The sequence below is a fragment of the Rhipicephalus sanguineus genome, chromosome 2 (genome assembly GCF_013339695.2).
Source record: "Rhipicephalus sanguineus isolate Rsan-2018 chromosome 2, BIME_Rsan_1.4, whole genome shotgun sequence".
Classification (NCBI taxonomy): Eukaryota; Metazoa; Arthropoda; class Arachnida; order Ixodida; family Ixodidae; genus Rhipicephalus; species Rhipicephalus sanguineus.
The window spans coordinates 168,291,975-168,318,839 of record NC_051177.1 but is presented as its reverse complement, the minus strand read 5'-3'; the positions used below and the strand labels follow the sequence as shown (position 1 = coordinate 168,318,839).

At 45.8% G+C, this 26,865-nt stretch overlaps 1 long non-coding RNA gene across 1 annotated transcript; it reads left to right on the top strand.

The window, feature by feature from the left end:
* The first annotated feature begins 3,671 nt into the window (after window positions 1-3,671).
* LOC119381367 (uncharacterized) lies at window positions 3,672-25,101 on the top strand. Its single transcript, XR_005181412.2, has 2 exons — window positions 3,672-4,071; window positions 24,920-25,101. It is a non-coding gene; the product is annotated as an uncharacterized LOC119381367 (long non-coding RNA).
* The last annotated feature ends 1,764 nt before the right edge of the window (window positions 25,102-26,865 follow it).

Below are 26,865 nucleotides of genomic sequence, written 5' to 3'. Positions count from 1 at the left end.
CCGCAGAAATTTATTATTACCAGAAAATCTAACTTCAAAACGTTTTCTTCTACTTGTTAGGTAACATCTTAGCAGGAGAGAAGTCACGCTGCTGAACTTCATTCAGAACATGGGTCAGTTCCTGCTGACAGCAAACACATCTCCATGAGGGTAACATGCAGGATCACTGCTGTACTTGCATTGAGATTCAATGAGAGCCACAGGTGGTCAAGATAAATTCAGTCCTCCACTGCAGTGTGGTTCACAATTGTATCATGATTTTGGCACGGAAAACCCCATATATTATTTTTACTTCTTATGCACATGTTTCTCACTGAAATGACACTTGCCTAGTGCTGTTGTCAGTGGTGCAGTTAACCAAATAGTGGATTACCATTGCAGACAGCTTGTCTAGGAATAGATGTGGAGCGTAATGCCATTCCTTGTCTAAGCAGTGGTTGGGGGTCATCACTGACAACACTGCCATGCTCACTATTGTAATCATCGCTGAAATCGTGAACACTTCTGTCACCTTCTGCAATGCAAAGGCAAGTGCAACACTGCACATGCTGCAGCAATGTGAGATGCACATTCTGATTCCTAATGAAGGGTACAACACTGCTGAAGGCAGCGAAAGCAGCTCTTCAATACCCCAATAAAACGCTTCATTACAGACTGCACTGCAGCATGTGCGGTGTTACACTTACCTTTTTAACACTGTTTTTGAGAGGACAGCCTCGGAGAGGTGTCAGGAGCCATGGCCCTGGTTTGTAGCCTCTGTCACCTGCACAAATACAAGTGGTGTGTTGTAAATACTACTTCAATGCCAGGGATCCACAAGGCTGAGCCACACAAAGATAGCAATGATTGAATGATCTACATGATGTAATGCTACACTTCACCAGTCTGACTTACCCATACTACGCGAAGCATGACTACTACAAATAGGCTGTCATGATAATGTGAGTCATTTGACGATGTTATGGAGCGGATAACCGATAGCTTCAAGATGATACACATGGAGCGAGCGACATCCTGTCAGTTGTTACAGTTACCAAGTACTGTAGCTAATCAAACAGGGCATTAACAAATATTCCGTTAGCTGAAACTGTGAATATCCCAACTTTTTGTTCAGCTCACCTAGAGGCCAGAAGGTACGGCCGCGGCAATCCGTGCCCCTTCGAAGCGCTCACTCAGTCGCGTTGCCCGCCAGGCGTGGGCGTCGTAGTCTGACCCCAGACGCAGGGGTTCACGGCAGGATTCCGATGTCTGCGGCGCAGATCTGACAAAAGCGTGAACAATTATGAGCCACATTTCGCTACGCGGACATGCGCTCTTAAGGATGGGTAGACCGATACTGACTAGCATGACGATGTGGGCATAATGTCCCTTGCGGGGATAAAATGCCACCTTGTGATGGTCGCCGTTCGGTGCAATGATGACGGCAACGCTGCCGTCCACGCATCCGATGACGCCGGCAGCCGCAGGAAACATTCAAGGCCCCCTTTTCATCCGGCGTTCACGGGAAGTGAACCCACTTGTTACGGATCCCGGCGTGCACGATCATCTCCGCCACAACATCGCACACAGTCTGCTCACCGCAGCTTGCATGATGACAATAGTATCCTCGCTTCCAAACGAGGCTTGAAAGCTGCCACTCGCGAAAAATCGAAGGCCGCACAACACACACAGGCACCACCGACAGCGCAGTCGGTCGCGCCGTCGCGCCCCTTCCTTCGACACTTCGTCGCACAACCGGCAGAGGCCGTTTTTAAAAGTTCTTGCGGTTAGATGGCGACCCGCTAGCTTGTCGGCAAGCAGAGTAGTGATTGCCATCAACCACTACAGCAGCAAGCAAAAACCACCGAGAGCGCAGTATATAAAGAACTGTGGTGCTAAGCAGTGGCGTGGGCAGAAATTTTTTTCGGGGGTAGTGGGGGGCACGCCCTTGATCCGATGTGGGATCCGGCAGGTATGTGTAGCCGAGTGTCATTTTGTGCTCTGATACCACGGCAGAAAAAAAAATCGGGGGGGGGGGGGGCGGCACGGGCCTGGTGTGCCCCTTTCCCTGGCTATGCCACTGATGCTAAGCCGCTAAAGCAAACCCAATGACACATTTCAAAATGAAGCTAATATAGTTTGGGAAAAAAGTACAACCCTTGGAGGTAGCAACAGACATTGAATTCAAATAAACTAAGTTGGTTGCAGTTAACAAATGTTGAAGCAAACTTTTCTGCATAGGCGTGTGCTGCTACACTAAATGGATCTATAGGAACGAATTTACAAATGTATCGAAGTACCTTAGGGTACAATTAGAAAGTATCCTACAAGCCGTTCTTGCCCGAATATCTCGTATCGTATCGCAACAAAAGCTCAATGTATTGTGCCCAAGGAGGTTAAAAAAAATTGCTGGAGTGGCGATTATTGCGCAAATGTGAAGCCGTGCCCACCAAAAGATGGCGGCTGCGCCCACCATCTTAGTAGGGGCACGCTAAACCATGGGGGTTCGGTGAAGGAAAGCGAGCGTTCTCGTCGCATGATAGACGAATTTTTAATATGACAACTTTTACGAGTCAGATACTGCTCCAAGTGTGTGTTTGTGTTACTAGTTTTCGTTAGTAAGCCTCAGAATCATGGCAAATTTTATTGGAGATCAGTCGCCAATACGTCTCTCGACGGGTTGCTTTTGTCTGCAGCAACGGTCTTTGATTGTAAATTAACGTAGTATTTGCACTAACAGATCAAAGTCATTTGATCTCTAAGTAGGCACCAGCAGAAAAGAGCACGTTTCCGAGCTCTTTGGTGGGCAAAAACTGGCTTCACTTTTGCTGGCAAGGCGTTGCGGGAGCTTCCACTACAATTTTTTTTAAAGCTCTTTGATTGTGCCAAGCCCCATACCGGCCTCCTTGGTCATCCCGAGCAGTTTCTTCAGCTGCCTGCTTTCTGTGATATGTTTGAGAATGACATCATGTTGCTAGGGGCAAGTTCGACTTTCTGCCATTACACTGGCCGTGCAAAGTCTCTGCAGCCTTGGTATCTCGCTATGTGGGTTGCGGATTTTCAAGCCTTATTTTCTCTCATTTTTCATGTCAAAAATCCACTCACAACCCCTCAAGATTCGTGATTTCTTGTGCACTAGGTAGGTATACTGCACCATGTGATTACAATGATGCTCTCACATAAAGGCCGACATTTACTCTGAAGTGATCTTATGCTTTAAAAGGATATTGCAGTGAGGGCAATTCTGCAGAATCGGTTCCGGGAGTTAATGTCCATATTTTTCAAGAAAGAAACATCCATATTTTTCAGGAAAGAATAAAGTAGGGTCCATAAAAAACACTAGAGGGCTGAAAAGACCTAACGGAAATCAACATCCTCATTGAAATCAAGGTATAGCACAGGAAAGGTCATAATATTGTATATTGACATCTTCGTGATCTACGCCTGAATAATATATCGATAACAGTACCGCAGAGCCAGCCACTGACGAAGCATTGTTCAGCAACTTCTCTGAGCATCAGTCATTGCAGTGCCTCAAAGAACAGCTGGATGCCATATGACATTTGCGAAAGAAATGATTAATCTTGCATTGTGCGAAATAACAGCGAAATCAATCAGTGCCATCGAGAAACCGCACATTCCAGAGCAGTAAAAAGCGATCAGGCGGAAGACGCCTTTGGTTCTTTGAATTGCTTAGCGAATGTTGAGTCTAACTTACTGCAAGGGCAAAGTGTTTGTTCGAGGGCGAGTTTTATTTAGTATGAAGCAGCTTTCTTGCTTCAAGATTCTGCTTTTTATTGCTAGTTTCGCATTTCTACTTTCTCTAAATGAGAAGAAGAAACAGTCGCTTGCTCTTGCATATCCACATCCCGGGGGATGTACAAGCTGTTTTCCACACAGTAGAAGTAGACGGCTACCTCCAAACGTACGAAATCCTCCACGACCAAATCCATTACGAGGAAGAAATCCGGGTATCTTAGGGCGACCGAGAGCCAGACCACCAGTAGGACAACCCCTGCCTTTGCAGCGACCACCGCGCCCGCTGAGAAAACAAGGCTCATGATGCCAAAAATGTTGCGCATCGACTATAAGGTATGCGAAATATAATTTTCTTAGGCACCGTAGAAAACAATGTGCATCAATTTCGGACTGCCTTCTGCTCTAGCGTATGTGCTATTCCCCCTTTCCCCAACTCCACCTGAAGGGTAGCCAACCGAGCTAAACCCTGGTTGAGCTCCCCGCCTTTCCTATACGTTTCTTTTTCTCTTTCTCTCTCTTTGTAATAGCTTGTTATACATTGTGTCCGCGCTTCGTATCAACTGGTTTTCGTAGTTCGCCAGTCATAATGAATAAAGTATTTCAGTTTTCGTAACTTACTTTTTTATTACCTGATGACACAGTGCAGCAAGTAATTGTTTCTTGACACCAAATCTTTCCTTGTTTAGCATTGATCATAGCACAATGTTTAATATGTTTTTTTCCGGGAATAGTTGGGGGGTACGCTGCTATATATTATTTATTAGGCAGTACATTTCTTATGTGTTTTTTGAATAACTAATTGTCTTGCTGGGTTGCAATAAGTCCACCCTCTCAAGCAACTCAGCAACCCGACCACAAACATTTCGCTGCACACTCTAACAAAAGAGTCAAAAGAGGGTCACGGCATTATGACCCTCTTCGGGGATCTATTTGACCCCTTTTGGAAGATAGAAGCAGAAAAAGAGAACTTCTGCAGGAGTTACGAGACACTCGTGAGGTGCATATCGGTTAGCTTCCGTGATGAAAGCGTTGCCGTATACGCCGTAAATATTGCCGCGCGTCTTATTTTTCATGAGTTCAAGCTTCACCCACAAAGACTGTGGGCAACGCGCTGCGCAGGCCGCGCCGCGATGTGTAAGAAGCTTCGCCATTGTTTTAGAACGTTCTCTTAAGATTGCGCGCCGCACGCGAATGCTCCAGCTTTGTCGAGAGATAAGGCCGCCACCAGCGATATCGCTGGAAAGTTTGATAGCGCCTGTATAAAAGCCGACGCACTTGACCACTTGTGTGTTGATCGACGGACGCCACTTTGTTCGCCGCAATCCGTGCTCATTGTGCATCGCTTCTAAAGTGACTATTTCATTTCTTAGCACAAGTTCGCCAAATAAAAGACTCGTTCTTATCCTGCTGCCGTCTGTCCGCGTCGACGTCACGTCCCCGTGATATCTGGTGGAGGTGCTGCTTTGCTCATGTTCCGGTCGCCCCCGTCAGTCCGTGAACCCATTCCGGGCCGCAACGAAGATATTGATGCCTGCCCCGAGCAGCGAGCGAGCCGCAGAAAACAAGGACTACCTCCGGAATACGAGCCTTTACCCAACAAGACCAGGCAGACCCCGACAATGACAGCAACCATGCCGCCTGCACACGTGCTGCTAAAGCGCCCAAAGCAACCACCAACCTTTCACGGATCATCTGCTGAAGAACCGGAAAGTTGGTTGGAGAAGTACGACCGCATCGCCGTTTTTAGCAAAAAAACCAATAAATACAAGTTCGACACGTCTACTTCGCCTTGGATGACTTTGCCTGAACTTGGTTCGAGAACCAGGAGCGAAGCCTCACGACGTGGCACATTTTTCGCACGAAATTCCTTGCCACATTCACAAATGTCGTCCGGAAGAACAGGGCCGAAGTTCTGCTGGAAACCCGTGTGCAGCTTCTCAGCGAGAACGTGGTGCTGTACGCGGAAGAGATGAGCCGACTGTTCTGCCACGCTGACCCTAACATGTCCGAGGAGAAGAAAGTTCGCTTCCACATGAGAGGAGTCAAGCAGGAGCTATTCTCTGGTATGATGAGAAACCCACGCAAGACCATCCAGGAATTCCTGGCGGAAGCGACCACCATCGAAAAAACTCTTGAAATGCGAAACCGCCAGTACAAAAGGCTATCCATTCATAACTGTCCAGCTGCTCTTTCCCTCGGCTCCGACGATCTGCGCGAAATGATACGAGCGATCGTGCGGAAGGAACTGCTCAAGGTGTTACCCTCACCACAGCTTCACGTGACCTGGATTGAAGACATCGTTAGAGAGCAAATTGAGCACTTGCTGGGCATCCGTGAAACAGCCCCACCGCAGCCTCAAGCCATGAGCTACGCAGCTGCAGCCCGCCGTGCCGCCCCTTCTCCCCGCCCTGGTCAAGGCGACGGTACTGCACCACCGCAGTACCGCCGCCCGACACCCCCGCCGCAGTTCCGCCTCCAAACGCCGCCGCCACCACCACCGACGCTCTACCATCAGCCTGCTGGGCAGCACTACGCGCCAAGAAAAACCGACGTTTGGCGCACCCCAGACAACCGCCCTTTCTGCTACCACTGCGGGGAAGCCGGCCACGCGTACAGCCGCTGCCAGTACCGACAGATGAGGTTACGTAGTTTCGCTGTCGACGCGCCATGTCCACAGCAGGGTGAGAAACCACGCGACATCGCCGACTACCTCACGGGGGCTCAGTGGACGCCCCGCAACCTTCCCGATCATCGTCGCCCGGCCGCTGCAGCTCGCCGCACCGCCAGCAGCACAACAGCCCCTCCCGGGGCCAGTCGCCTAGCCCCCACCCGGAAAACTAAGGGCAGCAACCGATGGTCGTGCGGTTTCTGAACGACGAAATGTTGAAGATGCTCCGCCGTCGACGACGACGCCGCGACGAAGTCCCGAGCTCCCGCCGCACGCCGAACGACGTCCTGAAGACGAAACTTTACGACCGGAAGAAGACCTGACAACGCAGCGCGGAAGCAGCGGTGCAAACCGATGTATTCGTGACCCGACGCCACGACGTAACCGCAACGCAAGACGGCGGACTGGCGACATCGACGTACTATTGAGCGGACACAATATTACCGCTCTCGTCGACACTGGGCCCGACTATCCGTCGTCAGTGGGTCATTCGCCGCGAAGTTGAAGGAAGTTAAGACTGCTTGCGAAGGACTTTAAATCCGCCGGCTGGAGTCTGCGCAGCAAGAGTCACCATCAGTGACCGAACTTATCCTGCGAGCTTTCTTATCCAGCAGCGCTGTTCCAGGGACGTGATACTTGGGATGGACTTCATAAGTGAACATGGTGCCGTAATAGACCTGGCATGTGAGTCCATAACGCTATCCTCAGAAGAAAATCTGCCACCGCCAACGACGGCAAGATGGCCTTAAGTGTGCTCGACGAGCTGGTCAGCATACCACCTTTCTCCAGTGTCATTATTTCCGTCTGCACCGAAAAAGCCACCGACTTGGAAAGCTCCTCGAGGGTCCCCAGCACCTGTTGGTCAATCAAGACGTTTGCGTCGCAAGAGGAACAGTCGAGCACAGTGGAGGAAAAACAAAGATGATGCTCACGAAGTTCGGCTACGAATACAAGCAAGTGAACAAGGGTATGACAGTCACCTTCATTGAAGAAATTCTGGAAGCCAGTAATACCTTCGCCCGCACAGATTTAGCCGAACATTTCGCGAAAACACCCAGGTCGGAACCTGTTTTTGACGTCAACCCTAGTCTTCCCAAGCGCAAGCAAGGACAGATCAAATCCCTGCACTAACAATACAAGGACTGTATCAAATCGTCATCACGAATTCGATAAAACCCGGTGGCGAAAGACCGAATTCTAACGAAGGAAAGTGCGAGGCCCCTCTGTCAGAACCCCTACAGAGTTTCGACTCGAGAGAGTGACACGATCAAGAAACAAGTCGACTAGATGCTACGCGACAACATCATCCAGCCGTCCAAGAGTCCGTGAGCGTCACATGTGGTGTTAGCAAACAAGGACGGGGCACTGTGCTTCTGCGTTGATTATCGGCGCCTGAACAAAATCACGAAGGACGTGTACTCCCTCCCACGGATAGGCGACAGCCTGGATCGACTTCACAACGCCACGTATTTTTGGTCGATGGACCTCAATACCGGCCATTCACAGATCGAACTAGACGAAATAGACCACAATAAGCACGCTTTTGTAACACCCGACGGCCTCTGAGTTCAAGGTAATGCCTTTTGGTCTTTGCTCGGCACCTTTGACGTTTCAGCGGGTCATGGACACCGCGTTTGCCGGATTGAAGTGGAAGACGTGCCTTGTGTATTTGGACGACGTCGTCGTGTTTTCCTCTACCTTCGACGAGTATCTCAGGCGGCTTGAGGCAGTAGTTCAATTAATCAAGACATCTGTACTGACCCTGAAGGCAGAAAAATGCCGATTCGCGTACGACGAGCTCTTGTTTCTGGGTCATGTGATGAGCTAGACTGGAGTACACCCAGGCCAGCGGAAAGCAGCTGCCATGGCCGACTTCGCGCCACACACCGACAAGAAAGTCATGCGCCGATTTCTCCGGCTTATGCGCCCATTACAGACGCTTCGTCAAAACCTTTTCACAGATCGCCGAACTACTGACGCTTCTCACGAAGGCTACAGTGGAATTCAGGTGGGGAACGGCGCAAGTGCAATCATTTCAAGAACTTATTTGACGTCTGCAGACGCCAACCATACTTGCGCATTTCGACGATTGCGCCGATATGGAAATACACACCGACGCAAGCAGCGTATGACTCGGTGCCGTCCTTGTGCAAAAGACTGATGGGCTTGAACGGGTTATCAGTTATGCTAGCCGGTTACTATCCAAGACAGAAGCCAACTATTCCACAACAGAAAAGGAATGCCTTGCCATCATCTAGGCTAGGTAAAAGTTTCGCCCCTACCTCTATGGTAGGCCCTTCAAAGTTTTCACTGACAATCACGCCGTATGTTGGCTAGCTAACTTGAAGGACCCTTCAGGATGTCTCGTACGATGGAGTCTGAGGCTTCAAGAATTCGACATTAACGTCGTGTACAAGTCCAGACGAAAACACTCTGACGCCGACTGTTTGTCTCGTGCCCCCGTCGACGCGCCGGCACAAGACGACAATGACTGCTTTCGCGGAACTATAAGTGCCGACGACTTTGCCGAAAGGCACCGAGCCGACGGGGAACTGGGGCGCCATATGAAGTACCTCGAGTGCAAGACTGCCGTTGTTCCGAAGGTATTCACGTGGGGACTGACGTCGTTTTTCTAGCGCGACGGTAGTCTGTTGAAGAAGAACTTCTGACCGCTTCGAGCCGAATAACTTCTCGTGGTACCCTCGACATTGCGGCCAGAGGTCCTCCAGGCTCTCCACGAGGACCCGACGTCTGGACACCTGGGTGTTTCTCGCACGCTAGCAAGAATACAGGAGAAGTACTACTGGTCGCGCCTTTCCGCCGACGTTACCCATTACGTAAAGACCTGCCGGGACTGTCAGCGACGCAAGACACCGCCCACTGGGCCAGCCGGATTTCTGCAGCCTATCGAGCCACCTCGACGGCCGTTCTAGCAAATCGGGATGGACTTACTGGGGCCGTTCCCGATGTTCAATACCGGAAACAAGTGGATCGTCGTGGCAACTGACTACCTCACCCGCTACGCCGAGACAAAGGCCTTGCCCAAAGGCAGTGCCGCCGAGGTAGCCAAATTCTTCGTGGAGAACATCGTGTTGCGTCATGGCGCCCCAGAGGTCCTCATCACAGACAGAGCTACCACCTTTACTGCGGGCCTAACTCAGACGTTCTTCAAGTACAGCGAGACGAGTCACCGCCGCCCCACCGCCTACCACCCGCAGACCAATGGCCTCACTGAGCGTCTAATAAGACCATTGCCGACATGCTGGCCATGTACGTCCACGTTGAGCACAAGACGTTGAATGCCGTCCTTCCGGACGCGACCTTCGATTACAAGACGGCCGTCCAAGAAACGACGCAGATGACGCCGTACAATTGGTCTACGGAAGGAGCCCAGCGACGATGCTCGACGCCGTGCTACCCAACGTCACCGACGAAGAAAATCTCGACGCCGCCGCTTACTTACAACGTGCGAAGAAGCTCGACAGCTCGCCCGCCTGCGCATCAAGACCCAGCAGCACACCGACAGCCGTCGCTACAATCTTCACCGACGCTTCGTGGAGTACCAGCCTGGCGACCGTGTCTGGGTCTGGACGCCAATACGACGACGCGGACTAAGCGAGAAGCTTCTTCGACGATACTTCGGACCGTACAAGGTACTTCGACATCTCGGCGCACTCGGCTACGAGGTTGTCCCCGACGGCATCACGAACTCTCAGAGGCGCCGAGCTCAACCAGAGGTCGTGCATGTGTTACGCCTTAAACCGTACTATGCTCGTTAACGCACCTGAGTACTGTAATGTTTCCTTGCTTTATTAGTTTTCTTTGGTATTGCATGTATTCATGTTCTGTTTTTTAAGCATCGGGAAGTTGCTTTTTCAGAGGGGGGCATTACCACGCGTCTTAGTTTTCATGAGTTGAAGCTTCGCCCACAAAGACTGCGGGTAACGCGCTTCGCGATATGTAAAAAGCTTCGCGATTGTTTTAGAACGTTCCGTTAAGATTGAGCGCCACACGCGAATGTTCCAGCTTTGTGGAGAGATTGATAGCGCCTGGAAAGTTTGATAGCGCCTGTGTAAAAGACGACGCGCTTGACCGCTTGTGAGTTGATCGACGGACGCCGCTTTGTTCGCCGCAATCCGTGCTCATTGTGCATCGCCAGATTCCGGGCTCGAAGTGACGCCCGAAGGGCGGAATATTCCTGGAGCTGCGAACACGGACAACGTGCGCCTGTTAATGGTGAGTGTACTAATTTCGTAGGTACTAATTATACAGCTTTAGCTGGGCGTCTGCAGGAGTTCTGCGGAAGTAGGCAACCAGCCGTTACCAACTGCACCCTGCTTTCGTGGAGCTGCAGGGGATGCCTAACTAAAACTGTAGCGTAACGAGTTGACGCCTTAATGCGCGTTGCTGTACAATCTCCCATAAAATGAGCAATGTAACTATTATCAAGGGTCATTGTTTGCTGATCGCACATTGTGTCTGCCCTGCTAAAGGTGAAAAATGTCGTTTGGAGATGCGCATTAGCCTACTTCATAATGACATTTACATCGACATTGAGCGTGCAGCATGCTTCCGCACTTGGGAAAGTGAAAAAAAATGTCTGTGTACAGAACATCTAGACGCGCTATATATAATGATTTTTGTTGACCTAAAGACCCTAGCTTAAGATGCAGATAAATTACGATGTTTCCAACGCGTACGCGTAGTCACTTAATGTAGACACGCCTCACCGGTAAGGTGGAAAGCTTGAGGCTTTCGAATGGCATGCGTTGTTGCGCCGCCACCGTGCACTCTTTTCCCTCGTTTCTGTTTGCTGTTATCGCGGTTTGCCTGCATCTGCGATGACGTTTGACGTTGTAACAGAATTGAGTGAGTGCACGTGGTTGTGGGAGCTATATGCGGTACTTCCAGCGTATGACATATCTGATCTCGCCGTAGACAGCGTGCGCGCGCGCTGGGTGTCCTTCTTCTTTTACGTGAAAATTTGTTTTCGTTGCAAAAATTATTTAAAACAAAACACGCGCATGGAATGTGTTTACAATAACGGTGTGTTGAACAAAGGGTTGTTTTAAATGCAAATAATCAGCGTTTGTGTGTTGATTATTCCCAGAATCGCGGATCGCTTCTCCCTCATTTTCAGTCCATTTGACGGCCACACTCGGGGAAACAAAGGTGGCGCTATGGTCTGGCGCCTCGCCACTCGTGATAAGAAAAACAACAGCAGCGTTCGCCGTTTCAACGAGGCAGTCGGTCCTACAATCTTTTTGGTTGGACAACATGGCGTAGGAAAAGAGGCTAGTGGCGCCCACCAAAGAGGGTCGCATCGACTTGTGCTGCAAATTTGTCGGTAAGTGACGTATTAGAAAAGCTACTATTTGCAAGTTTTGTTTTACACGATAACGGCAAAAAAAGTAGTTCCCTACCATGCCTGTTTGCTTTTGTTGTTTTATGAGAACTTTCATTATGTCTGTGTAAATCACTTGTTACCCACCTGCTGGAAGCGTTGACAATTTAAGAACAACGCCTATTTTTATTATTTATTTTTATTTTCGGTAAAACACCCGCCTCCATCAAAATTCCGGGTGGGGGGCTTGCCCCCCCCCCCCCTAGCTACGGGCCTCGTGTAGGTTTTGCAAACTCTGGCTGCAATTCCGTTTTCTGATCATAACACCACGTTCTGCTTTTCAGATACATTTTTTCATGGCTGGTCACGCTGAGCAGGAGCGACAACATAGCGAGTCACAAGTCTGATGCCTCCAGCTGCCCCCACTTTTTCATTTCTTCGTAATCATAAGGGATAAATATATAAACATGATACCGATTACTCCAGTTTATTTTGCACAATATGACACCATTCACATCACTGTCACACATTTTAGCTGGCTACACTCATACAAGCATGTAAATAATTAGGGAAGACCTGAACGGCTTAAATGGAAATCACAGGCCATCTTTTCTCACGTTCTAGAATTCTCTGCTGGAAAAGGCGTCTTGTTTTGGCGGGTTTCGTTAAACATATGCTAAAATTGAACTATTCGTTTTTCGCAGTCACCTGGCCACAACGGCAAGTATTACTGGACGCTTAAAATGAATACTTCACTATTTCCAGCAGTAGTCGCGCATAAGTAGAGAATGGATCCAATGTGTAACTTAATATAGTTGTGTCATTTAACCCCTGTAGGAGTGTTACCAGCAAGAGTTGTCCGACTCCCTCATAAGCAGTAAATGATCCTTCGGATAAGAGTCCTTCCACTCTCCCTAAAGGGTCAGGGTACTCTCCTAGAGCGCGCCGACTCTCACCCACCCAGAGAGGCAGCGTGACTCTTAAAAGAGAATCGTATATTGGCAAGTCAGAACTCTCCGAAAAGAGTCACCTATACTCTTTTTTTCTAAGAGTTCAGCCCAACTCAAAAAAGTAACGTTTACCATATGCTCAACTTCCAACCGTAGGCAACATGTTTTATGGGTCAGTATTTTTGTTGCAAGCATGCAACAGTGCGATATGCTTGATGAATTCACCTGCAACGCGCCCCATTATGAAGTGCTCAGCGTTAAATCGGACAACATTCTGTTTGTTCTGATTTACCGACCATCTACTGGTAACATATCTAACTTCTTAGAATTCACTGAAAAGCTTTTAGAGCATGCTTCTTTTCACAATTACAAAGTGCTTCTTGGTGGCGACTTCAAAATTAACATGCTCGATGATGGCACTTCGACCCGTGCAACTGCTAACCTTATCAATTCACTCGGTTTCTGCAGCGTTATCACAACACCTACTCGTGTGACGGCATCTTGTCAATCTGCTCTGATAATTTCATAGTTAACGCTGGTACACAGATTTATACAGCCGGGACCATCAGCTATGATATCAGCGACCACTGCCCAATTTACGTACTATCATCATTTTATGTTAATGAAAAATGCTTGCCTGATACCACGTTCAGTTATAGATGTCTATCTAGGGAAAATATGCAATATTTTCGCGCACTTGCACTGCGCACAGATTGGTCCTCACTATATAACAAAAAAGATGCTAGTGAGGCATATGGCGAATTCCTGTCAATTTTCACTCGTCTTTATAGTTTATCTTTTCCCCTCATAACAGGCAAAGTAAAGAAACGTATTAGAAAGCCTTGGGTGCAGCCTCAACACGTTAAGATGATAAGTAAGAAGAATAGGCTATTCAATAGATTTTTACGCACGCGTGAGGAAAGCGATCTCGTTGCATTTAAGAAGTTACGAAATGAAATAAAGAACTGCGAAAGGCTAAAGCCCACTATTATGAAACCCTTTTTGCTTCGGTACAAAAAAAAAATCCAGAAAAAACGTGGAAAATTATCAACGACGCCATAAGACAAAAAATGTCAAACAGCCTTTTCATGAAGTCACCCTAAACAATCAAAAGGTGACGGGCGTCGCTTTAACTGAACGCTTCAATAATCACTTTGTCAACATGATGACGTCATCGGATAGCGCAGTCACTGGCACTGTTGTAAAAAGATGTATGCATAGCATTTTTTTCAAGCCGACTGATGACACTGAGATTTGTCGTACTTTTTTGGGCCTAAAAAACAGCAATGCTGTTGATGCAGATGGTATTCAAATCAGACCAATAAAATTTGTTATTGACGTCATCGCAATCCACCTTGCATTTGTGTTTAATCTTGTTCTAGAAACTGGCCATTTTCCGAGTGCTATGAAGAAAGCTAGGCTTTCGGTGATTTTTAAAGGAGGTAATCGAAATGACTTGGGGAACTACAGGCCAATTTCTATTCTGTCCGCCTTTTCTAAGGGTTTAGAAACAGTGATCTCAGCTCGAATCAAATATTTTTTTTTTAAAAGAATAACATTCTGTCTGACTGTCAGCACGGATTCCGCCCAGGCAGGTCGACAGAGACAGCGTTGTTATGCCAAAAGGAGCTAATAATTGGTATCATTGATGCAGGAAAACTAACTTTAGGTATATTTATAGGCTATAGCAAGGCATTCGATCGTTTAAATCATGAAATTTTAATTAAAAAGCTGGACGGCTACGGTATTCGTGGCGTGGGAAACTTGTTGTTTCGATCGCATCTCTCTGGGCGGACTCAGTGCGTTGCTATCGAAAATTTGTGTTCCTCGTATCGCGAAATTAAATCTGGAGTACCGCAGGATAGCGTATTGGGACCGACCTTATTTAATGTCTATGTAAATTATATTGCTGAAATTGTTAGTCATGCATCCATTGTGCTGTATGCTGACGATACAAATTTGTTTGTCTCTGGCCATGAACTTGATGATCTGTTGCAGAAATCTCGCAGTATCCTTTCTAATCTGTCGGCATGGTCTCGTAATAATGCTCTAACATTTAACAGCTCAAAATCGAAGGCCATATTATTCAAGGCGAAAGGCAGGCATTCTTGTTTCAATCAAGAATTATTCTTGGATGGTGCTCCCATTAAATTTTGAGGAAATACAAAGTATTAGGCGTTACGTTTTCAGAAAACATGAACTGGACCCATCACGTTGAACTAATCTCAAAATCGTTGTCATCTGCCGCTGGTGTGTTGTCTCGCTGTCGGCATTTTTTTTCCTGAGAAGGTAAAATTGCAAATATATTACGCATTGTTTGAATCTCATCTTACCTATTGTGCGCTTGTATGGGCCACCACCACAAAAGCTAATATTCGTGCACTTCTTCAACTGCAAAAACGCGCGCTTCGACAAATAGCCAATGTACCCTATTTTCATCCCAGTGCGCAACTTTTTGCAACGTGCAACAAGCCTTTACGAATACCGACGTTTATATACATTTTGTTTCGGCTCCGACAATATCAAATCCTTCTTAAAACATACGTCACGACTTGAATACAAGAAAAGTGACTCGCGCACACGTAGCCATGACAGGTGGTCCGTACCATACAGACGCACACATTATCTCATGCAGTCACTACGATATAGCCTACCTTCGTTGTTAAATAAATTGGAAGGGGAAGATTGATTCCAAATACTTTGACTCGCAAACAAATTAGAGAGTACTTTTGTAAATCGGAATGAACACTTAACAAAATCGTTACTACATTTTCGCATTTTCTGTTGTAATGTATATTTCGCGCTCAGTGTTTCAATATACAAAGTATCATCATATTGTGCACCATAGTCATGTTTACAGCAACGCTTTTCTTAGTGTTGTAAATTCCACTGTTTATGATGTATGACAATGCATTTTCACATTTCTTCTCACTAAATGTATTAGATTTCTATGTTATGTTTAAATACCATGTGTTCGTAGGAAAATACAAGTGTTATTCAATATGTTGCATTTTTTTTTCAATTGGATTAAAATGGTGTATTATATTTGGATATATGCTAAACACGTATATATGTGCTGGTTTTAGTGCTACTGTTGCCCTGTGAGGGCCTTCAGGCACATTCAAGCTGTATTGTGCAGCTTTTCGCCTGAAGGACCCCCAACCATTTCGTTGGAAAATAAAAGCATATCTGATTCTGATTCTATCTGAAGGTAACGATAAAACTGCCGATCAAAAGCGTTGTTGGAATGGCATATGCTATCTATCGACTACTCATTTTAGAGAAGAGATGCGTAGTGTCTAAATACATTCCGACAGCCTAATGCGCAACTCATCAAGGAGTTCATCCAAAGCAGGGCTGGGCAGTATCGCGAGAGTATTTCAGAGATACTTTTGAGTATCTGCATTTCTGTATCGAGATACATTTGAAAAATGTATTTGTATCTCAGTAGTGAAATACTTCCACCATGTATCGCTTGTATCGCGATACAGTGCAGGACACGGGTATCTTGTTACGTTTTGTTTTTGTCGGAAATCAGTTGACGCGTGTTTCCAAGGGGGTCTGACTGTTTTTTTTTTCATTTGTTTTGTTCCAAGACAAGCAAAGGCGTGCCGCCGGTCGCCGACAGAAAGGGCGGCGATGGTTTCACCTCAAGGGCAAAATGGCCCATGTGGTAAAGCGCACGACGCCGCAGACGGCAGAATCGCGGCGGCAGTGTTGTCGGCCTCCGCCGACGAAAGTCGATGTCTCTCAAGGCCAGTGCAGCTCGCCTAGTTTTTTTCGGGTGGGAAACCATTACTTCGCGACCCCCCACGCGGATACCGCCTTGGAACAGAGTCTTTGCAATGCTTCGCGTGCGTTCAGTTCTCAAAGCTGCGGCACTTCGAAAAGCAGTTTCCATGGTCGTGGCGGAAGTGACTAGAAGATGGCTATCTTTATCGCGCTTTCACCCGCCTCACCAGCGTGTCAGGGTGTGTTCCTAATTGATCACAAGCGTGAAACGGTCTTTTGTGGTACCAGGCTCCCCCACCGCCGGAGACAACTTCGCCTGTTGCGGCTTACTGAAATGAGTGCTTGTAGCTTCGGTGGTGGGGACACCTTTATTGAAGAGTGACCCTCTCGGCCCAGGCGACGAATTCTTGCTGTAGTTTCTGATGGAGCGCTCTGAGCAGCTGTCCCTGATTCCACGTCTGTTTAGAGAGCTTGCAGGAGCGACTTGGGAGGGCTTACACCCTCTCACCACCAAAGAACGTGATTTTAGGAAGCCAATTTTTGGATTGTGCAGTTTCGACATATTGGGCTCCATTGCACGTATGTAATTATGACCTGCCTATATGGGCAGCGGAATCCTCAGTCGTCTGACCCGGCGCCGACCGGGCCAGACGGCTGGGGATATCGAAGATGGGGTCCGACGTGGGCTTCTGAGCGGTCAGATCAACCCACGTGAGGGAGGAAGTGTTTCGGTATCTAGATGGCCCGAGAAGAGATGTCGCCGCGCCCGAGGGCTATCCGGCTATGAAGGTGGTATTTATTCACTATAACACTAATTTGTGCCCGCCTGCACCGCTAGATAGACTTTTTTCTTTCGCGAGTCTTGTGCTGAGGCCGAATCGACGCTGTCTAGAAGACAACATGCTTCAGAAGCTCACACAGCAACCTACTCAGCAAAGCCGACCTTATGTGCAAAGTAAATGCATACTTTTTCTCAATTCACTGGTGGTCATTAGTGATTCGAGTGGTATGCTTAAACTGTGATATTTCTAGCATAGCTCATTTAGTTGTCACCAAGGATGTCGATTTTGGTGTCGAATGCTTGTTACTGTTGCTGTGAAATAGTGTACTTTTTTATTGCGATTGATATGTAATTATGTCATTAATATTAATTATGTACTTTGAAAGCCCCCCCCCCCCTATGTGTTGTCTTCATGGCGCTGAGGGTACTGTAATAAACAAATAAACTAAAAGTTTCAATGTACTGCAAGTTTATTTACACCATTATGCTGCACTTATGTCTGAGTAGGAGCATCTTTGAAATAAAAAAAGTATTCGAGTATCTGTATTGCAGTTTCTGTATTCCGGAATACTTTTTTCGTCATATTGCAAAAGTATCTCCGAAATATCCAGTTACGCTAAAGCCAAATGTATCTCAGTATCTGTATTTTAGGCTTCTGGTGCATGTATTTCGATATCTGTATTCCGGAATACTTTTCCCGAGTATCTCTGCCCAGCCCTGATCCAAAGACGCAGCTTCACAGGTGGTTTCAGTGTTCTCTCGGTGTGGCCTGTTGCTGGTAGCTTTGAAAAATTGGTTAGACGTACGTTGCACACATTGGCGCATTTGTATGCGGTATTTATGTTGTTGTGCTACCGCTCACTGCTAGTAGAAATAAATTATATGCCACCACGATGGCGTAGTGCTTACGGTGCTTGCTTGCTGTTCCGAAAGAAGCGGTTTCAATTCCCTGCGCCACGGCCGCAATTTGATTGCAGCTAATTGCTAGATTGCGCGAATTTGATTGCGGCAAAATGCTGCGATGCCAGTGCATGGTAAGCTTCATGCAGTTAACATGCACCTCGGGTGGTCGATGTGCTCTTTTACCATCTGATACGGCATCCCTAACACCTTGAGTCTCATTCGGAGGTTATACTCCATAAAACAACCAACTACCGTATATCACCATAATAATAATATTAATAATAATAATTCTTTATTGTACACATCCATAAGAAGTACAAAGAAACGGGCCTGTCGAAGTCTCCGAAGACTTGTGTGACTAGGCCCGTCAGAGCCGGTCACAGTGATGTGGTTACAGTCACAAAATAACTTTTCTTTGTTTTTCTTTTTGCCAACGCACAGACGGATAATAGACACCAGTGCTTGTTTACGGGCAGCAAATAAAAATAAAACAAAGAGGGGACAAGAGAACATATTATATAGAGGTAGGCCATACCCAATGTAATTTCACAGCTCAGAGAATAATTTCTTGAACTGTTTGTTGGCAGCCGAAAGAAAAATCGAGGTGGTTCAGTGGATGCATGTTGGTTAACTTTCTATATACATTTACTATGATCTCTTTTAAATCAAGTATCATTAAGGCAGCTACACCGGTCAATCTCGAATCACTTGTCCAGGTAAACAGCGCAAAAAAACGAAGACAAAGTAAAGGAGGGACACAACACGAGCGCTGTTTTTTTAGTTTCAACTGAAAATGTTAATGAAGAAACACCAAGCATATACATTTCTTGCGCATGCTCTCACAGGGCAAGGAAAAAAAGAGAGAACAAAACACTTCTGTGTGGCATGAGGCAGCTATCTTAACAATGTTAGCGGTTACGATAATCTAAAAAAGATATTTCCTTGTCATGGAGGGCAATTGACGGCTGACTGACGCAATTTTTTCCTGCCTTTTGAATTTTGTGGGCCTCGAATATTTCCCTTGCCAGCTGGTCCCAGTGACGGAAAAGCACCCTCGTCCTTGAAAATTCTGGCGTGCACCCACAGTCCCGGCAGTGTGTGGCCAAGTGTGTCACAGGCGCTGTACTTCCGAGGGAATTTTGGTGCTCCCTCAGTCTCGTATTTACACAACGCCCCGTCTGACCAATATAAACGCTTCCGCACGTGAAGGGTATGTTGTATACAACTCCAATGGCACACGGTACAAACATATTCTTGTGCTTGATGAGGCATGCATTGTTCATCAACGGGCCTTTTTTGGCGCGTTTCCGCACCGCCGCGCAAGCATTGCCGACCTTATTCTTGGCCGCGAAAACTACTTCAATACCATGACGTGAGCCCACCTTCTTAAGCCCATGTGACAGTTGGTGAACGTAACGTAAAATGACGAATTCCTTATTTTCCTTTTCTTTGGCTGGTGCTGGGTTACCTTTCAAATCACTCTTCAAATTTCGCACGAGATTATCGCAACCTAGGAAAACAACACCTTCCGGATAATTAGCTTCTTTTAGCCTCAGGATTTGTGATTGTACGCTCGCTTGCATCTTATGATCACATGACTTAGTTAATGCAGACTTCAAGGTGGAAAAGGCGATGCAGTTTTTTATGATTTTCGAATGAGCAGAAGCGAAGGAAAGCAGGGGCTTGGAACTATGGGGTTGGTATTGCCAGCATACTTGCTTATCATGGAAGGATAGGTTCAGGTCCAAGAATTGCAACGCACCTTGCGACGGCATTTCAAATGCAAACTCTAAACCAAGAGCCTTCTCCCTGAAGATTTTCAGAATGTTAATCGCGTTGTTCGTGAAGCTTAGCTTCAATAGCCCTGTCGACCTTGGCTAAGAAGATGTTGCTGAGAACCAGAGCCACTTTTGACCCGATGCACACCCCTGATTTCTGTACATAGACGCCCCTTTCGCACCCTTTGAAGGTGGACTTGAGGTACAACGCCAGAAACTCAAGGAAACCTTCCACGGAGATCCCGCTTTGGTTTCTAAAACTTTGCTCATCATTGCCATTCACTATACACTCTTTCACACTTTCGAGTAACTGGTCCTGAGGCAGCCAATAGTACAAGTCTTTCACGTCAACACTGAAGGCATTGCAGCTATCATGATGATGATCGACACTATAGTTCACTAGAGTCTTTGAATTTGGTATAAGAAACGGGTCCTTTATAATAAGACAATCTAGCTGTCTTTGCAGGTAACCAGATAGGGCTTGAAGCCAGGTGGCCCGCTCAGAAACTATTGCTCTGAACGGCATGTCCGACTTGTGTGTTTTGGCTGTGTAGTAAATGTCCAACAGAAGATCTTTTGTCTTTTTCACATCACCAGCAACGGTTTTGAGGTTGAGGTGATTCAGTAGTTCGACGGCCCGCTGCTTAATCTTGGCTGGCTTCTCCTTAACCGGACACCAGCGCTCGTGTTGTGTCCCTCCTTTACTGTCTTCGTTTTTTTTGCGCTGTTTACTTCGACCAGCTACGAATCATTACCAACTTGCCAAGTTTTCAATTCCACACGAATCACTTATTTGCATATGCGCTGACCATTTCCAGGCAAGTTTAAATCGAACTCATAGCTAGTAGTAAATCTGGAAGTGTTTTTTCCGTGAATCTGCTGACATTTCAGTATAAGATTGCGCCATATAGAGCCCGAAACAGAAGCTGCAGCATTAATTTTTTGTGTGTTATTAGTGCGCTCGAAGAACAATCGTAACAAACGACCCCATCAGAGATAACGAGAGCAAGCAAACGTGATTGATAAAAATAGTAATAGACAGTATGTTTAGAGTTGCGGTACTTGCCGGATGTTCAGAATTAGGCTTTATAGCTTTCTTAATATTAGGCACTGAGAGGCATGCGAAGACCATCTGTGCAAATGAGTCATGTTGCCAGGGACACTTAAAATAAGATGATAATTATCACTGTCAGCAGACCAATTATGCCTGATGAAGTCCGGGCCCCGGCTGGAACGTTGGAAAAATAAAAGTTTTCGTTGTGCACGTCCTCTGATTCGCAGTATTGGTTCTACCGCTGGATCGGACCCTTCCTTCTGCATATATATATATATATATATATATATATATATATATATATATATATATATATATATATATATATATATATATATATATATATATATATGTAAATGTGCGTGTGTTTGTGCAAACTTACACGCACGGTCATACTCCCCATCGTTCGCCGCACCTCCCCGATGGACTATGCCCGCTTACCATTGCAAGGGGCACGGCATTTGAGGCAAACCGAAATTTCACATTTCGCTGTTAAATCTAGCGACACGGCGTTGGTGCATAATACGTCTCCGGAGAAGAAGGCTCTCATAAGTTTCCCCTCCAGCAGTTCACCTCGAACGTTAATTCCACGAGGATCTATTACACGGCCGCAGTCGTCATGCATGCTTTATATATTTACTGGAAATAAGTCTTACTGCGACTTTCCAGCACCAAAGTTCATATAATTACGTTAACTTGATCATTTCAGATCCGTCGTGTCAGGAAGTCATTTCGAAAACACAAATTTATTACTGTACATGTAAAGGATGGAAAATAATCCAATAAGGTTAATTAACCCTGGCTGCATTTTACTACGCACTTGTGTGTTCCTATTTTTGCTCCCGTGTTCTTAGCTCAGAATAACAGAGAGCTAAGCTAGTTGGTACGTATTCATTCTAAAAAGAGAGAGGGCGTGCAAACACGGACACAAGAAAGAGATCAGGACACCACAAACGCCGTTTGTGGTGTCCTGATCTCTTTCTTGTGTCCGTGTTTGCACGCCCTGTCTCTTTTTAGAATAAGTTCTTAGCTCCATCTACGTAATCGGTAGAGTAGAATGCGCACCGAACGTTATAATTTTTCTTAGTCCCACGACAGGCTAATTGATCCATATCTGTTGAAAACGGTGATACAATAAAATGTACACCGTGTAAGCGCGTTTTTCTTACGTGATATACTCCTCGTTGGTGAAACAACCTCGCCGGAGACATGTGCCCGCTTACTATTGCAGAAACAAATAAAAAAAGTTGCGCTACGTCCAGCCTTGTCATAGACAAGGTAATAAAGTTTATTTTCTGTTAGTGCGCGCTGCAGCGCAAGACTACGTATTTTTCTTTATCCATTAGGTAACTTTCTTCAGCTTTCCACCAGACGTTTTACTAAACATATACTGCGAGGTTATCGTATTGGAAGACGCTGCTAATAAGATTTATTTGCAGGATTACTAAGTAAATATGCACCCGTATTGCGGAACCGAATAATGAGTGGTGTATGTAATGTAAAGATGTACTGCCGGCAAAGAAAATTGTGAGGTGTTATCTTGACCGCAAGCCAGTGACAAGGACAATGAGCGAAGTGTAAAACTTCCGTTGGACTTTAGGATAATGCGTTACGCTATTAAGACGACGCGAACTTTTACGAATGAGCCCCTATTGTATTTATTAGTTGCATGAACATTCGTTCACTCGTTTCGCAACCAGGTGCAGTAAATGGGTCGCAGGCGGGAAAAGAAACAAGATGTTTATATGCTGCACAGTAATACACAGAATAATATAAACAATCACGAAGAGAAAAGCGAATAGCACACATATATTCAGGAAAGATCAGTGGTTACGGCACAATGCAAGTAGCGAGATATTAGCCATGGATAAAAAGTAAGGACAGCGCGCATCGCAATTCGGTAACAGTTCAAAAGCATATGCTTACTACGTGACGTGTTACGTGCTACTACTACGTGCTACGTGACGCCAAAAGGCAGAAAAACAGTGTTCCACACTCGCCGCCACGGCTGCGACTGTCGCTGACTAACACTCCCAGGTTTAAATGCACATATATACCCCATAAAGTGGACGGGAGGATGACTGCCGCCGTAGCTCAGTGGTAGAGCATCGGACGCGTTATTCAAAGGTCGCAGGTTCGGTCGCTGCCGGCGGCAAGTTACCTTTTCGTCCGCTTTACTGTCTTCACACGTTATCCTAATAACAACGAGTAACATCCCCTATACTTTCTTTGGCATTATTGTCTCTTAGTTCTCATTATTGAACACTTGTGTTTTGTAGCTGATGGAGGCTACACACTTATGTCTGGGGGTGATTTCAATATTGATATGGGTGGTAACAATAACTTTATTAGAGGTTTGAATATGTTTCTGGCTTCGAATTGTTTTGCGAATGTACTTGAAATGCCCACAAATGTAGCAACTGAAATCTCGGCTACCCTTGAATTTGTTCATTTTCATTTCTCTCTGAAAAAGGTATGCCCCATCAGTAACCATCTTCCAGTGTTCTGCTCCGGCTGCAATGATAACACCGCCCAAAGTTATTGGTTAACAGGGTATAACTGATGCCACAGTTGGTGCTTTTCGGAATCCTCCTAAAAGAGTTGACTTCAACCACATTCTTTACCATTATGATGTCAACCAAGCCTATACTTGATTTATTGATATTTTAAAATAGCGTTATCACTCCATTTTCTCTTCACAAGATGCAAACCACCTCGAAAAACCCGCAAACCATGATAACACCTGAGTTGCGTAATGAAATGAGTATTTAAAATAAAGTATACAGGAAGTTTCCAATTACGCGCACGGCTGACGATTTGTGTTTAAAGAATTTCGGAATAGGTTGAATAGGAAACTACGATAAGCTCGAGCGTAATATTTCTCTACACTTTCAGAAGTTAGGAATGGTCGTCATGATGTGGTTTGAATTGTTTAAACTCATTGCTTCAACTTAAACAGTCACAAACCACGTGCGTACTTTACTTAATTGATAGAAAATACCTTAGGGGGACAGAGCTGCAAACGCCTCTAATGACCTTTTCAGAGCAATGAAAACGGACGGCTCTTTGCCGGAAACATATGAGCACATAAAGTTTCGCTTTACCACACAATTTTAAAACCCTGCGGCAACAGATCAAATAATATCAATTATGCTCAGTTTACGATAGAGCAGACGTCAAGACATTGATTACATTCAGATAAAACTTGTGAAATACATTGCAGATGAATAATGAAATAGCCTGTGTCGTTGCATCACGAGTCGCATGCTCAACATGTTTCAAGAGTACGCGACTGCGTAATTATTGCACCATACATGACGAAGCTGTCCTAATATAAATGTAGGTAACTGTCTGCGTTCATATTCGAACATACTGATATTTATTGGCCGCGTTTATTAGAGCTTGTTTCATGGTAGTCATTACCTTTTACACTCGAGTGCATGCACTGCTATTCTTCCTCCGCGAAGCTGTCCGTGCCACGTATTGACTTTGTAGAAATTAGAGAATATGTCGTGCACTTTATCACTGCAACATATTTTTGAATCAGATACTGTTTACACCAGTGAAGCGTTGCTTTCTGTATTCATGTACGGTATTGTATCACTGCAACGTAAGCCTAGGTGGGTTCTTCCATTATAGTTTCGAAGGTGCGAAGGCGAGGGCGTTATATCGTCGGCGCGTTTTACGGGTACGAGTTGGGCGTCTTTGTTGCTTTGCCTCGACTGTTTCGACGCGTGCCTTCGAACTTGTGGCTTAACGTTCACCTTCTATGTTAACCCCCTCCCTCTGTAAAGCTTACACCTCTGAGTAAATGCAGGCAAAAAGTTCTCTCACGCGTCGCTTAAGGCTGCTTCAATGTAGCACGCTAGCCCCTCTGTAGCCGTACGGCGTTATCGACTTTTCTCCTTTTCACACTGTCCTCTTCTACGCACTAATTTGCTTAACAATTATTTTTCTCATATTTTTTGCAGGTGGGACTCACCCTTTATAATTTGAGACAAGCGCTAGACATAATAAATTATGCATTCTTTCTCTGGTGGGGGTTTATTTGCGGGTTTGTGTAGGTAAAGATGAATGTCCGTAGATTCGTGCTTTTCCTTTTATCTTGGGTACTTGAAATAAATCAAAAAGTCGCACAGCTTATAAAACCGTTGACTTCTCCTAGTGTCTGTATGTGTGCCATTCTATTGAGTTATGGTGCCGTGTCCTGGTCTTTTAGTTCTCCTCCAGTTTACGTCGATTTTACGTTTGTACGCGTTTGAAGAATTCAAGGATCATAGGAGGCAATAAAAAGTTTTTGCTAGTGCAGTTCATGAAAGCACCACGCATGTTTTCATTTATGTTCGGGAAAGTAAATTTTTGTGACAATATGATTTATTACACAGTAGCTGGATAACGCTTTAAAGACGTTCAATACTTGAGCGGCACGCCATGAAACTTGAACGCCACCTTAATAAAAAGCGTCATGTGCTTTTTATTGACTTCTAAGCTTTCACTGAGCTGATGCAGCGCCAATTTGAGGTAGCATACTTTAAATTATATCACGACGGCTCAACAAATATCACAAAATACTTTGTACAACTCTCTAGGTCATAAAATTTCAATACTGCTCCAATTTTAACTCAATAAATATTTAATATAACTATTACAATGAAATTTCAATGGTCAGTGTACGTTCAACAATTATTCTGCGCTTGTCCTGTTGCTTTCTTCTACTAGTCCCACGTTTTTTCGCGCTATTTGTTTCCACATTGAACGCCATCTCCTCAAAAAAAAATTCAATAAGATGTTGGTAGGCGATTTTTAATAGGTGAGCACAATGTGCTCAATTAGAGTTTTAGAGGTGAAAACAATGTGGTCATTGAAACTTTAATAGAGCGACCATTGCTATTCAACGTAATGTGTCAACATTGACCGGTCGTGTTTCATTAACCTCTCATTATTTTTTTCTGAGGGTTCGGACCTTATTGTTACGGAATGCCATGACTGGTACTAATGCGCCTCTATAGAAAGATTGCTGCAGGCGTTCAAATGATATGATAGCTCGCCGAAAAGGCTCGGGTGAGGCAAACGGGTGCCGGGGTTCCTGGAGCAATACTACTGCCACGGAGGCAGCTCTAAATTCCTGTGGTGGAGGTGCACCATTTGCTTCTCCTACGCATTCATTTCGTTTCGCGCGGAACCTATGGGATCTGTTGCCAAAAAGAGCTCTCATTAAGAGCAGCGCCTGCAGATGTCCCCGCGTCGAGTTGATCGTATTCGTGTTTTTGCTGTAGCTTCCGCTCCTTCGCTGTTGTCTCCTTTTAATCTCACCCACTGTTTTAGGCCGATTCCGTACAAGGCCAGCTGTCAGCTGTACTTGCATGATAATCAGCTTTACTTGCATGCAGCACCGAGATAAGGCTTATATTTTTTACGAAGAATAGCGGCTCAGAGAGGTTGCCATTTAATATTTTGATAAGTAGATATAACTCTCTTTGTAAACAGCATCTTTCGCAGATATCAAAACCTGCACGCATTTAAGCCCACCAGAGGCGTCCGTCGCTTTCCTGCTTAGTTCAGCTCTCTGATAAGAATAAATGTCAAAGATACCAATAAACCCAGCTTTATTTAAAAGATCACCATTCGAGCAAGAAGGTGATTTCGTGCTTGTCACGAGTGAGCTTTCTGTCTCCTCCTGGCTGCCGTAGTGCGCTTTCAGTAGGATGAGCACTCCTCTTCTCGGTATATTTCGCTGACACAGAGAAACGAAGAACTTTGTATTAATGTTCGCCAAGTTCTGGCTTCTCATAGCGCGCGACTCATTGATGCGGACACTGTCTAGCGGTCATGAGAACTGCGTTTTCTGGGGAGAAAATATACCCAGTTTGATTCGCCAGGGTAATGAAAGCAAGAACGCAAAGATATCTCGGAGGCT